Source organism: Bidens hawaiensis, unplaced genomic scaffold, assembly GCF_021521415.1.
Source record: "Bidens hawaiensis isolate Kalapana, Puna unplaced genomic scaffold, B.hawaiensis_p1.1 tig00046822_1, whole genome shotgun sequence".
NCBI classification, from domain to species: domain Eukaryota; kingdom Viridiplantae; phylum Streptophyta; class Magnoliopsida; order Asterales; family Asteraceae; genus Bidens; species Bidens hawaiensis.
This window is the reverse complement of record NW_027498361.1, coordinates 1-14,475: the sequence shown is the minus strand read 5'-3', so window position 1 is coordinate 14,475 and position 14,475 is coordinate 1. Positions and strand designations below refer to the sequence as shown.

Genomic DNA, 14,475 nt, shown 5'->3' with positions numbered 1-14,475 from the left:
TTTGCTAAAAGAGATGAGGATCAAAGGCTGATTCAGTTCCTTATTGATCTAAATCCTAGTTATGACATTATTAGAAGCAATATTCTGATTATGCAGCCCCTTCCTCCATCAATCGTGCTTATGGGATTCTCATGCAAGATGAGAAGCAAAAAAGAAATTCACACCACCACTGCATCTATGAATGCAAGCAGTGGAGGACCTGCCATTGGAGGAACGTGGGAAAACAAAAGGACTTTGGTGTGCACCCATTGAAAAAGAGATGGGCATTCAGTGAACAAATGCTATAAATTGATTGGTTTTCCAAAAGACTTTAAGTTCACTAAAGGAAAGAAGTTTGCTAATCTTGCTGAGGAACAAGGAAAGAATGATCAAAATCAATTTGACCAGCAAAGTATTACTCAGCAACAATATCATGACTTGATGGTTTTATTGCAGCAGAACAAAGTTCAATCTGGACCTTTAACTACTTATGCTGCTAACAGTGCTACAACCATCAATCAAAATTCTTTCTGAGGTATAATGCCTTGCAATTCTTCAAAATATTATTCCAAATGGATCATTGACACTGGTTCTAATGATCATATGCACAAGTTTGATGTTACATAGTGTGTACTTGAGACCCTCAAAGTAATATCACAAAATGTTTTCAAAAAATGACATAAATCTCTACAACTTTGCCAATCTTCAATCCTAAGTTCCCCATAACTTGTATTATCAAATTCAGTTCTAAAGATAGACTCCTCAATATTATATCTTTCAATTGTTTTCTCGTAAGCATGTGCAACTTCCAACATAAGGTAAGTGGAATTCCATCTAGTTTATACGTCTAAAACTAGGTGTTTCGTTGTATCGACATTAACAATCTTAGCAAACTTGTCGAATTTGTCAAGCTTTAATGGTGATTGCTTGATTCACCTAACCGCCCACCTAACTTTATCAACCGACTTCTTAACCAGTTTGATTCCTTCTTGGACCACTAGATTTATAATATGTGCAACACACCTATTGTGTGTCTATTTAACATTTAAAGGGCACTTATCAAAATTTTGGAATACCCTTTCCAATAAAGTCTATTGCAACATCATTTGCATTAGCATTATGAACTGAAACTGTTAAAATGTTTTCAATTCCCTATTCATTTAATCAGTTTTCAACATTTTTCCCAATATCTAAACCAAGATGATTCTCTTGGGTACAAAATGTCAAGACTTTTCTCTATAATTTCCACTCGTTGTCTACGAAGCGAGCGATGATACACATGAAACTAAACTATTGATTAGAAGTCCATGTGTCTGTTGTCAAACAAATCCTACCAATGTTCTTTTTAATAAAATCACAGACTTTTGTTTTTTCTTCTTGAAACATATGATATGCGTCTTTGGTAATTGTAGTTCTACAAGGAACTTTTAAAGATGGTTGACATAGACTTATGAAATACCTAGAACCTTTCCATTCCACAAAACTAAATGGCAATTCATCGACTATTATCATATAGGCTAGGCCATTGCATGTTTTTGTTCGTGATTAAAGGACGAACGAAAATAAGTGATGGCGGATGGACTCACGGGCTTTCAAGTGTTGTTTCAAGAAATGTAATTGTTGTGTAACCGTATTATACGTTGGTTGATTCTTTTAGTTTTCAATATATTATTAGTTTTAAAATGAACATCACTTATACTTCTCACGTTTTCATCACTTTGGTACTTAGAAGCATTCCACTAGCGATATCTAGGTGGCTTGTTACAACAAAGTGCTTCTTGATTTAAATCTTATTTCAAGACCAATAAAAGATGTATGATAAAAATAAAGATGGTAGAGAATCACTCAAAATAGAAAGTAAACAGTTGCCATATGAGGCGACTAAAGGCAGCGAAGGTGAGTTACTCACAATGGCTGTGAAGGACTGAGAACATTTAGTGACCACAGGTGATTATGCTACTACAAGGGTAACTAAATTACTTGATATTTTAATTTTTTTAAAGGCTAATTTTTACATCCTCCAAATATACTCTTAAATCTACACCTTGTCAACTAGGTATTTAAAATGTTTTTTCATATAAACTACTTTTGTTTAGTTATATATCTATAATATATATAAACGAAAACCCTAAAATCCTACGAGTCGCGATGTGGTCGCTCCCCCATTTTATGGAAGCCATCAGATAGCTTGATTTTTAAATAGAGACCTCTCATTGATTTAACCCAAATTCATGGGTATGAGTCTTACCAAAACCAGATAGCTCTTAAATGGGTTATAACTTCTTATTAAATTAAAAATTAATCTTACCAATTATTTGATATGAAAATCCTATAAAATAGGGATATACTAAAATTTAATATCCAATTTTTTTTAAAAAAAGATATTATTTATAATTAATAAACAATTTTATAGTAAAAAACATAAGTTGATCATGGGTCACCAAATCCAGATAGCTTTTAAATAGGTTACAACATATCATTTATTTATGAAAAACACTTTCATCATCAACCCCTAACTATATTATTAACTTTCTTACAATAAAGGAAATTAATCCAAAAAATAAATATTAAAAACCAAAAAATGTAAAACAATCATTCTCACAAGTCATCAGATTGCTTTATTTGTAAATGAAGATTTCTCACGCATTTGGCCTGAATTCACGGGTAAATGTCTCACCAAACCCAGATAGCTCATAAACGGGTTATAACATCTCATTATATTAAAAATTAATCTCGTAAAATATTTGATCTGAAAATCCTATAAAATAGGGATATACTAAAAATTAATATCCTATTTTATTTTAAAAAATATTATTTATAATTAAGAAACAATTTTATAATAAAGAAAATAAACGGATAATGGGTATCAACAAACCCAGATAGCTTTTAAACCGGATTATAACATATCATTTATTTGTGAAACCATTTTATCATCAAACCTCAAGTATATTTGTGACAATCGTCAATTTCCGGTTAACTCCGTTAACTCAACTCCGTCAATTCAAACTTAAGATCATTGAATCTATAACGCACACCTCATTACATTTAAACTAGGGTTTAAATGACGCTTAACACTTACTACATGTGTAGTCTTTCGGGAGTTGCACCGAAACGCAAACGAGGTGACGCAAACGATTGATGAATAAACGAAAAACGTCAAAACAGTAATTATGTGATAATTATGTGTTAGACTTATGTGTTATGTGATAACATGATTATAAACGTTAACTCAAGATGTAAACAAGTTAGTTAGGCTAGAAAAGTAATACTTAGAAGTGGAGGGACTTGAATGTAACATGTTATGTTTATAAATACATCATTAACTAAACCCTAACTATTCTTTTCTTTCCCCACTCAAAACCGACCAGCCCCCATTCCCTTTGCTCCCTTGGCTGCCGTCGACATACACACACAAATACACCATCAAATCAAGTCCTTGATTGAAGAATTAGGTGCTAGGAAGGTATAATTGATTATCCTATACATCTTTACTACTTGATTTTGATGTTTGTTGGGTTAATAACAAACCCTAGCAGCCGATTTTGTGAGTGTGTATAGTTAATAGGATTGTTGTTGATTGGATAATGATTTGATAACTAGTATTGATATTGTTACACGTTAATCGTTGTATCTTTGATTTGAGTTCAAACAAAAACCCTAATCATGTATGTAATGTGTAATTGATGTGCATGGATGGTGTTTATGGAGTCTAGAGGGTTATATGAATGCATGATAGTTCATAGGTTGTTAATATATTGAGTTTGGATGCAAACAGTTTCTGGACAGAATGTGTATATGATGTTTAAGTGACTGTAACGAAGTGTAAACGTGAAAATTGGTTGAGATTATTGGTACTACAGTAAACTAGGTTGAGTCTAGTTTCTATAAAGTATAAATTTGTAATTTTTGGACAAGTAGAAGTTAACTTTTATGATTTTACAAAAACATTGTGCAAAGCTGAGCTGTTAGACCTGCTGTTAGGTTATTTTGTAAATGTTATATCTCATGAACTACGAGACCAATTGGGTTGGTTCCACTTCTGGAAGTTGACTTATTGAGTTAGGAACCTAACCCAAGTGGTCTTGCATTTATTGGATTTTTCGTTTAACGGGAATTGCAAATAACATTCTGTTGCGCATGAATTTGACTGTTATGAGTTTGCTGTAATGATTTGATGATTATGAGAAAACTATGTGAAATAAAAATATAATAAAATATGTTCTGGAAACCTAAGACATATATGCTTCTGTGATGATTTTTGGTGAATTAATTGAGATACGATGATCGGTGGAATAGTACAATCTTTCAAGTAGGATTTCTGTCTCGGTGAAACTAGCTGCTGAGTTTTGTGAAAATGCATGAAATATGATACTTGCTAATTGATTATCGTGTTTTGACCAAATTGCCCTGGAGGGGAATGATTGCAAGATAATTGTCGTGTTTTGACTAAAATGCCCTTGCGGGGAATAACTGCTAATTGATTGTCATAATTTGACCAAATTGCCCTTATGGGGAATAATGGCTAGTTAATTGTCATGATTTGACCAAAATGCCCTTACGGGGAATAATTGCTAGTAATGTACTTTATGAATACATGACACGTATATGATTGCTTACACATGTAATGTGTCACAAATACACTTGTTAAAGTCACACACGATTCACAAACGAAACACGAAACATGTTATGTGCATAGGTATTATGTGCCGGGTCTAGAGACTCAATAGTATTCCGACACTTAGAAAAATCTCTTTGTTGTTTTAGAACGCTAGAGAGAGTTTTTCAGTGACGCGCATCTTGGTGATTTAATTTGGGAAATTCTTTGCAAACAGTGAGTTTCACTTACCCCTTTTAAACTGTTTTAAACGCTTTTCACTTGGGGGAGTTAACACACTCCGATAAACGCATTTAAGATTTTGTTAGTAAATTATATATCACTTGTAAAGGCTAAGTGGCAACGAAACAATTGAATTCCTACACATCGAACCGGTTAATATTTGGAATAGTGAGTCACTGTTGAGTAGTACTACTGGGTTTGACAAACCCCACCCAACGCTAAACTCGACTGGAGGTCGAGCGGGTGTAATTTTGGCTAACACGTACCATGGTCTGGAGGACCTGGTGACAAGGCACTTAATAAACGAGTCAGCTTCGGTGTCGAACACTTAGTAATACTTGTTGTATAGACTAGCTACCTATCGATATATAATTGACATAACACTATCTGGTAACGCAAAACGCAAAACGCTGTAACGCAAAACGCTGTAACGCAAAACGCTAAACGATTTATTTTTATATAACTTGTGAACTCACCAACCTTGTGTTGACACTTTTAGTATGTTATTCTCAGTGAGCCGAGGCGGGCGCGCGGTTTAGGAACATGCATTGCTTGAAAAACTTTTAACCATGCAAACTCACTTTTAACTGTTATCATTGGTTTTAAATCGTCCTGCGTGACGTAACATTGTTTCTATGGTTTTACGCTTCCGCACTTATTTTCATTTAAACATTTTTATGGTTTGATTATAACTGATGATTCTGATCCTGTTAGTTCACACCCTCTGACGGTAAAACTCCGTTAGTGGATTTTGAGGGTGTGACAATATTAATTATTGACTTTTTTTTACAATAAATAAAATTAAAATCCAAATATGCATATATAAATATTAAAAACGAATAATGTAAAACAACCCCCGTAATACGGGAGATAAAATCTAGTATGTATATATAGGAGTATTTGGTTCATTTCAGAAGTGTTTCTTATTGCGAGAAGTGCGAGAAGTCAATTGAATCAATCACAAATTTTCTTTTATTAATTGTTTTTATATATAGATAAGGGTATACTAGTAAAAAATGGTTTGTTTTATATATGACACGTAATAATTCATGAAGAGTTACATATTAATTTATATTAACTTAGCTTTTTATTTATTTATTTAAATTTTTGGTTAATGTGTATGCGTATTATTTGAGAGTTTGATTCCATCGGTTGAATTGGGAATACGCCATATATCAAAATCAATTTGATATAGGTTATTGATTATGTTCTTGTTTGTCCCATACATCAAACAAAACATACTTGAAATAAAAATTAACACATAAAAAATACATACTACACACATATATGAAACTCATACGTACGCCATACACTTTATGAATGCATGTATTTATATAATTACATAGGCATGTACATACGTAGGCACATAGGTACCTACGCACGTAGGTGCGTACGCACGTAGTCATGTAGGTATATCCGCACATAGTGTCACGCCCCAAAACTGAGCCTAGGAGTGTGACCAATAGTTGGTACCTGTTTTGTAAATATATCAGAGTTTATGGGTAACTTTTAGCGGAAGACTTAAAGGTTTGATATAATATTAATTTATATTAAAAATTTACTTGGGAATTAAATCCCCAAGCATATTTTTTACAAAATATTGTTTTTAATATTACAAGGATTTTATAACAAAATTTGAGCCATCATGCGGTGCGAACTTCTATCTTCTTCGACGACTCTAATCCTTGCTATTTATCACCAAACTTAATTACCTGCAAGTGGGAATAAAATACGTCAGCTATGTGCTGGTGAATCGTTATGACTCTAAAAGCATTTAAAATAACAATCATAATACAAATATAGTTTTCTTGACAAGCTCAGCAGATATATTGCTATACCCGGTATATGTAACACTGTCCCACACACACACAAGTCTCCAAGCCACGTAGCCCATTCTGGAGAACTATATATGACCATTAGCCCGCGCCACATAGCCTTTGATTGTATAGGCTGAACAGTTATGTTTGGATCCAGACATATGTGCATTCGGTCTGAGTTGCTTTATTCTCTAATTTGTATTACAACGTTTTAGAGATCACGTAATCTCATGTAAACATTTGACTGACTCTATAAGACAAACAACCTTTCTATCTTATAGAGTATAATTATGTTTTGACTGTTTGTAAAGGTTTAACGTATTCACCTGTACCGTCAGTGTGATTGCTTTATAAACCTTCTTGATTATGAATGATTGTTAACCTATAAACATATAGGTTTGAATGATCACCTTGATGGTGTTTCTTGATTAGACTGCAGACCTTAAGTCTGGTTTTAACCTTGATTAGGTTTGTAAATGTTTGAAATCATATTTTTATTTATGTGACGTTTGGTATAGCATGCTTGGGCCTAATAGAGTCTATCACGTTGGCAAACTTCTCCAAGTAAGTAAACGAGTCCCGTGATTGATTGGGATTTGTACGAATTACTTACCTTAGGCAAGAAGAGTCTACTAACGATATCCCCCTTCCAGTTACTACATGTCCGTCAAAATATAGTTTTGTATATCATTACATCTTATTGAAGTAATGTTTATTGAAAACTGTTTGTGAATGCTTTGAAAATCATTTCAAGGTTAAAGGCCATAGCCTTGAATGAGTTTAAGCTATTATAATATAATTGGGAATAACTTAAACTTTGATCCTACCTTAGTGACTATACGGGAATGCTAATACTAAGTTAGAATGATTGTTTGATTGACAGAACATTGCTTCTAACTCGCTTAACCGATCTACAGAGTGTCAGGGCCCCTCTACTTGCACAAATCACAAGAAAACAGGACCACGAAACTTCACGACAATTGGACACGCTTCCCAATACTAAGTGTGTGAAAGTGAAGGTGAATTTTGATGTGAAATGCTTCAAACCCGACACCACCTATTTATAGGTGAAATCTGAGCATCTGCGCGTAGCGCGAACCGCCTCTAGCCGCCATTTTACACGTGGCGTATCTCGTGATGCCACGTGTTGACGCGTGGTTGAACACGTGTCCCCGATTACTTAACGTGGTTTCGCGCCGCGCGAAGTTGCCTTATCCATCATCTTCGCGTAGCGCGAACATGCCAGAACGTTGAATTGTGTGCCAACGCTTCGCATAGCGCGAAGTGTATCAACCAGTTTCTTCGCATCACGCGAAGAATCAAATTTTCCAGATTTTTTATTTTAAGTCCCTGAACTTTGATAAATGACAAATTTGGCACAAACTTAAGTCGGAAATTTTCGCGGTGTTACACATAGGGACGTAGGTAGGTACACACCTACGTATGTATTTGTGTATGTGCGTATGTAGGGGCGTACGCACGTAGGGACGTAGGTACATACGTACCTACGTATGTATGTGTGTACGTACGTACCTATACTTCATAAGGATACAAGAGGTTTTTACCAGTTTTGTCACTGTACTCTTGCAAATAACAAGATATTCATCATCCATAAGATTAGATGAAGCATTTGTAAACCTTCAAAATGATAGTACACCAAAAATATTAAATGATTTTCAAAAAAGAGATTTAATTATGGCTTTAATGGGAAGATTTAATTGACTAGTTAAGTAATTATGAGTTACACATTTGTTTTTAATGATGCTACATAAAAATTACTAACGTAACCTTTTTGGTATTAAAGTTAATTAAAATGGTGAAAATAAATTACAAGAGTGCCATTTGAGTAATGACCATTGATCAAACAAAATCAATGGATGAGATTCACTTCTCGTTGTAATATCACTTCTCGCAAGATCCATCCCATATATATATATATATATATATATATATATATATGTTTAAGTTCAGGAGAGAAATGAGATTACTGTGAGAATGAATATAAGCCACTAGTTTTATTTTAGGTTTTAAATATACAAAAATAAATAAAAAAAAATATAAATGCAACAATAAATGTATTCTCTCTCTTCAATTAATACAACTAATATAACCATAATAAATCGCTCTCTAATTATGGATACACATATCCTATCCGTGTGTAGGTTATATGTTTTTCGTGTGTAGGTAATATGTTTTCTTATTCTTAGAATAAGTGTATGTTATATGTTTTTGTTTAGGTTGTATATTTTTTATTGACATTTAATGCTAACATATGTAAGATAGTTTTTTGTATTATTCATCACAGTGTACATACGTGTTGATATTGATATATTGAGTTGGAAGAAATTGATTTTGGATGGAAAAAAAATTAATATTTGAATAAATTGTATTTGTGTAGGATAAAATTTTCGAGTGTAGGTTATATGTTTTTCGTGTGTAGGTTATACGTTTTCGTATGCATGTGTAGTTTATTGATGCTGAATTTTGTGTGTCGGTTATATATTTTCTTATTATTAGAACAAGTGTAGGTTATATGTTTTTGTGTAGGTTGTGTATTTTTTTGTTGATATTTAATGCAAACACGTGTAAGATAGTTTTTTGTACTATTTATCACAATGTAGCTACGTGTTGATGGATATTAATATATTGAGTTGGAAGAAATTGATTTTGGATAGAAAGAAATTTTAATATATAAATAAATTGTACTTGTTTAGGATAAAAATTCAAAAGAGAAAAAATAAGTTATAAAAATAAATGAATTCTTATTATTTTTCAATTATAATAATTTGATTAGTTATATTAATTGAATAGATAACTATTATATTTATTAATTAAAGAGAGAACATGCATTAATACTTTTCTTATTTATCTTTAAGCATTTAAAACATAAAACAAAACTAGTGGTTCATATTCATTTCTCATAGTAATCTTATTTCTTTCCTGAAACCATCCCTATCATTTGTTATTTTACGTGTTTAGTGTTAGATGTGTTTTAATCATTAGCTAGTTTGTGATTAACATTTCTTAAAATCACAAGTCACAAACTCTCTAACTCTACTCATAAATTACACATTTTTTTGGACAACCTAGCCTTCATCTTGCAATTTGAAATTAAAGACAAAGCCGTTTTCAACGGTTTGCTACCGCTTAATCAAACGTGTTTGATAGCTGGTGACGTTATATTGGTCTTAAGGTGTTTGATAGCTAGTGATTAATTAATGACTTCCAACACCCACAATAACAACTTTTGAAAACATCATCAAGTCCAAATTACCCTTTTAGTCTCCAAAACATCATCTCCCTCTCTTTCCTTAATCCACATAACTCATCCTCTCCCTCTCTCTCCTTTATAAGAACATCACATGGCCTAAAAACGTCCTATTGGACCTACATATTATGCAACCATATTTATAGTGAAACAAAATAGCAACTCTACCAACAAAAACAAACATGTCTATCAACTACCATTGATATATGGTTCATAACATCTACTTGCATTGCATGTACACCATCATCATCATCTCCTTTACCTTACCTTACCTTACCTTACCTAGCTGTAAGACCCTAGACAAACCGGCACACCGGTGCTTTTCAACCAGCTTTCGCCTTGTATAAACTGCCCCGCCGTGTACTTCATCGCATCTTCCTTCTTGAACTCTTTCTGATAACCTCCCCATTTCACTCTATCCTTCACCCGAGACCCCTCACCAATATTATTATACTCCGCATAATAAACCGTTTCGATTCCAAAATCCCCTTCTCCCGCCAACCAACCCGCCGGTTCAATGACATCATCAATCTCCGACTCCATCACGATCGTTCTAGAATACTCCTTCCCTGGCCGCCCAAGGTAACTCTCGATCTTCGACTTCTTCCCCAACGATTCATCTGCGGATATCTTACATTTTTGTAACACGATTCCTGTTGTTTCGTGTTTGTCGACTCTTCCTTGAGCTGTCACTGTGTTTTGTTGATCCTTCATTAGTTTTCTGATAATGATTTCGCACGTTTGGAACACTGCTGCGGCGTCCCCAAATATGAAGTCCACTGTGCCCATTATGTAGCATCCACGGTAAAACTGGCGGTGTGTTTGAGCGTATAGTGTTTGTTGGTACCCCTCCATACGACAGTTTAGGAATACTGAGCGGTCTGATTGCACCCTCAGAGCGACGGCTTGATGCTTTTCTGGACCTGCTGTGTTTCTGAAACCGATTGATTGAGCCATGAATCCTTCCCCTATAGCCGCTGCATTTATTCATATCGTATTCGTTAATTAGCAAAGACAAAATTGCTGGTACAAAGATTTATAAATGGACAGTCTAATATGTTAATTACATGAATCGCATAATGCATTTGTACGTAATGTTTTAGTTGTAAGACATAAGAAGGTTACATAACCGACGGTCCAACTATTTTTTCTCTTTCACTAAATCATTAACGCAATATATACAATTTCTTATGTGTTGCATTTCTGCTTCTTAAAAGTAACATAACCAAATTAAAAACTAACAATGTGGTTTTATGTTCTTTATTTTTAAACCGGCCTTTCGGTTTGGTTTCAGCCTTTGCTATCAACTAAAATCCGAAAATAAGCTGAAGTATTTTGAAGAAATTATAAAATTAAGTAGGTATAAATTTAATATCCAAATTGTGTAATAATTAGCTAATTGTTAATTAACAACAACAAAAAAATAAAATAAAATTCAGACCCGATTACATTATTTTAGGTCATTTTTTGGGTCCAAAAGCCCAAATGATATAAGAGAACCCATTCCATTGAAAACAGGAAACCGAAAAACCAAAACCAAACGAATTTTCTATTGTTGGTTCGGTTTTTAGCCCAAAAACGACCCATGCATACCCTAACAAAAAAGAGTAAAAGACCATGACAGCCTTACCAAATGTTGCTGTTAGAAAGGTAGGAACTCCATCTGCAAAGTTTTTGTCTCCGGTGACAATTGTTTTCTGTGAGCCATCACCGTACATAGTGATGTTCACCATATCTTTTGTGATGACCACATTCTCTTCATATACTCCCTTTTTAATGTGAATAACATACCGCCCTTCATATTTATCCGGCATCGCTTCAAGCGCCTTAGTAATCGTCTCAAAATCCCCCTTACCATCTTTAGCAACGGTCACATTTGGAACCAGACTTGTAGCGTCAGTCTTCAGTAGCCTCCGGTCACATTTGGACAATCCATACAGGCAGGGCGGGCCTGCCTGTTTAGAAGGCGGCGATGGGTGGCCGTAGGTGGAGAAACTACCTTCTGAAGTGAAGAAGCTATGGCTAAAGAGTTGCTTGTGAGTTCTTTGGTGATCTTTAAAGCCTTCTCAATGCTAGTCTTGGTAGCATCTTCTGTAACCGCATCAATGCACGTTTGCTGATAACTCATCACACCCACTCAACCAGTTGCCTAAATCAGTAGATCCGGCTGCATTTCGTGAATGATTGAAGTCGTTTTGTGCGCCCTCTAAAACTTGTTTGCAAACATCAAATGTAGGCTTTTGTTTTTTTCGGGTGCGGTCTCGACTTTCATGAACGTGGATGTTTGCTTAATGGCATTGTCAAGTTCATCCGAGGCTGCGGATATAGCCGCCTGCATGAGATCATCGGGACTGGGTAGTCCCGACAGTTTGGAACTTAATGATTGCTCAAGACGGCTCTCGCATGTTTCTTTGTAATCGGTTGTTTGGCATATCGTTTGAACCGCCTTTTGAGTTTGCAAAACTTTTTGGTTGTCGTTTCCTTTGTCATTAGACGCACCAGACGAGTTGTCTTTGTTAGTTTTATCCGTGTCAGGGTTGGTCGCGACGCTATCTGCACCATCATCGGTGGTGTCATCTGGTTGGGAACTGTTGAGGAATATTAAAAAGGCCGCAACGGCTCCTGAAATAAGTAAAATGGTTATGACGACACCGATGATGATTCTGTCTCAACTTTTGTTTTCTTTCAAGCCTTCGACGTTCTGATATCTAGTCGAAATCTTGAAACGCCATGATTCAACGTTGTGAATATGAAATCAACGTTTGTTCGTTTGATCTCTGCCTTGGGTTATATCCAAGGCAGAGTCCACAAGATGTCAAAATCTGTTCGAAAAAAACAAAAGTTCGAAGCAATTTTATATAATTTTCTTGTTAATTTGACAGAATTTGGTTATGGGGTTTTTGGTTGGTTGTTTGATCATATGAAAACCTTGTAACGAATTTTGGGGAGTTGTGGGTAGGAGGATTTTGAGGACCATTTATTCTCACCCATTGTTATATTCAAGTGTTGATTCAACCAAATCCAAATAATTAAAGTGTTAAACAGATGGTTTGGTTTTAATATTTTTGATAGCCAACTGTATTACCCTAAACCCTAAACCGAATGAACCTAACAAAATAGTTAGAAACCGAAATGAACCATTATATAACATAATCGAACCAAACCGGTCATTATATTTTCTAAAATGATTAAAGATTAGCATTATTACATGATAAATCTGGAACTCAATATGTATTAAAGGCCAAATATCTATTAAATTTGTTGAAATTTTTGAAAGCTCAAATCTGTATTAAACCTTATCCAATTAAGCCATTCTGGTTTCAAACAGGGGCACTCAGATTCATTTTTAAGCAAGTGAGTTATACAAACCAATGGCACATCACATTAATACATTATCAATAACATCACTGCTACATGATCAAAATTTTGAATAATCTCCAACAACAAAGATACACACAAAACCTAGGCAAACCTTTCGAGGCAAACACGTGGAAAACTGAGCAGAAAATGGTTGATCAAGCGGATGCTAATAACCAAAACATAACATGAGAAGATATGGCTATAAAGAACCAGGTGATGAAAGCCATAGCTATTGAGATCTCAAATCTGCTACAGGGTAAATGCATTTTAGGGTTGGTGCAGAAATGCAAATCTCTTGCATAGAGTACCACAATCCCAGCCGAAGAGCACGCAGCAGCAAGCGACAGTGTAGCCGTCACCTACATTTGTACCACCTCAAGTTAATCATAATTCAAACCTTCTAATAACTCGTTTACTATCTAAACATGAAACACAGAAAAATTATGCACAACATAAATGCATTTGAACAATTGTTGTGGATACAAGAGGATGTTCAACAAGGCCTGGCCTGGGCATGCTTTTTCCCCGGGGGGGGGGGGGGGGGGGCACTAAATTTATATATATATAATTTTTATGATATAAAAACAAAAACCTTATTGGGCCCTCTATATAAGACATTAAAACTTAAAAACTAATGATTTTGCTACGTTTATTGTTATAATGTTAATCGTTGTTTAAAAAAATCAGTTTATATAACTCATTAGGGGCATCGGTTAAGACAACATAGTCTGGCCAGAGTGGGGCATCGGGGCTCTCCAAATTTGGAGAATGCGGTAGCCTAAATATAAGAAACTCACCATTCTAAAAAAAATATATAACTCATTAGGGCCTAAGGGGCCTTTTTATTCCGGCTGTGTGAACAACATAAACACTTGTACAACTGTATTACACAATTCTGTACTTAAAATTGGGTCTATATTAATATGATGACATAAGCAGATAATAAAACTTTCTATAAACGAAGACGACAACATACCCAATCGCCAACGACAAACAAGCTAACCAAGACGGCATTTTGAAGGTCTTTCTTGATCCTAAGAGCATAGACATCAAGACAAGCTAACCCAAAGCTCCACAACACTTGAAGCCCCATTGAAGCAATTAAATAGCTGCATCCAATAAACAAAATTACCATAAATATTAGCAGCATCCTATTTAATGCGCTACTAATAACACCACCAAATCAAGCCCTCATTAATTACTAAAATCCCATC

At 34.6% G+C, this 14,475-nt stretch overlaps 2 pseudogenes across 1 annotated transcript; both read right to left on the bottom strand.

The window, feature by feature from the left end:
• Positions 1-10,183: 10,183 nt before the first annotated feature.
• LOC143596645 (putative pectinesterase/pectinesterase inhibitor 45) lies at positions 10,184-12,876 on the bottom strand (annotated as a pseudogene).
• Positions 12,877-13,232: 356 nt separating this feature from the next.
• On the bottom strand, positions 13,233-14,396 carry LOC143596649 (CASP-like protein 5B2 pseudogene; annotated as a pseudogene). Its single transcript, XR_013146749.1, has 2 exons — positions 14,238-14,396; positions 13,233-13,620 (listed from the first exon to the last, which is right to left on the bottom strand). The product of XR_013146749.1 is annotated as a CASP-like protein 5B2 pseudogene (transcript).
• Between the last annotated feature and the right edge of the window lie 79 nt (positions 14,397-14,475).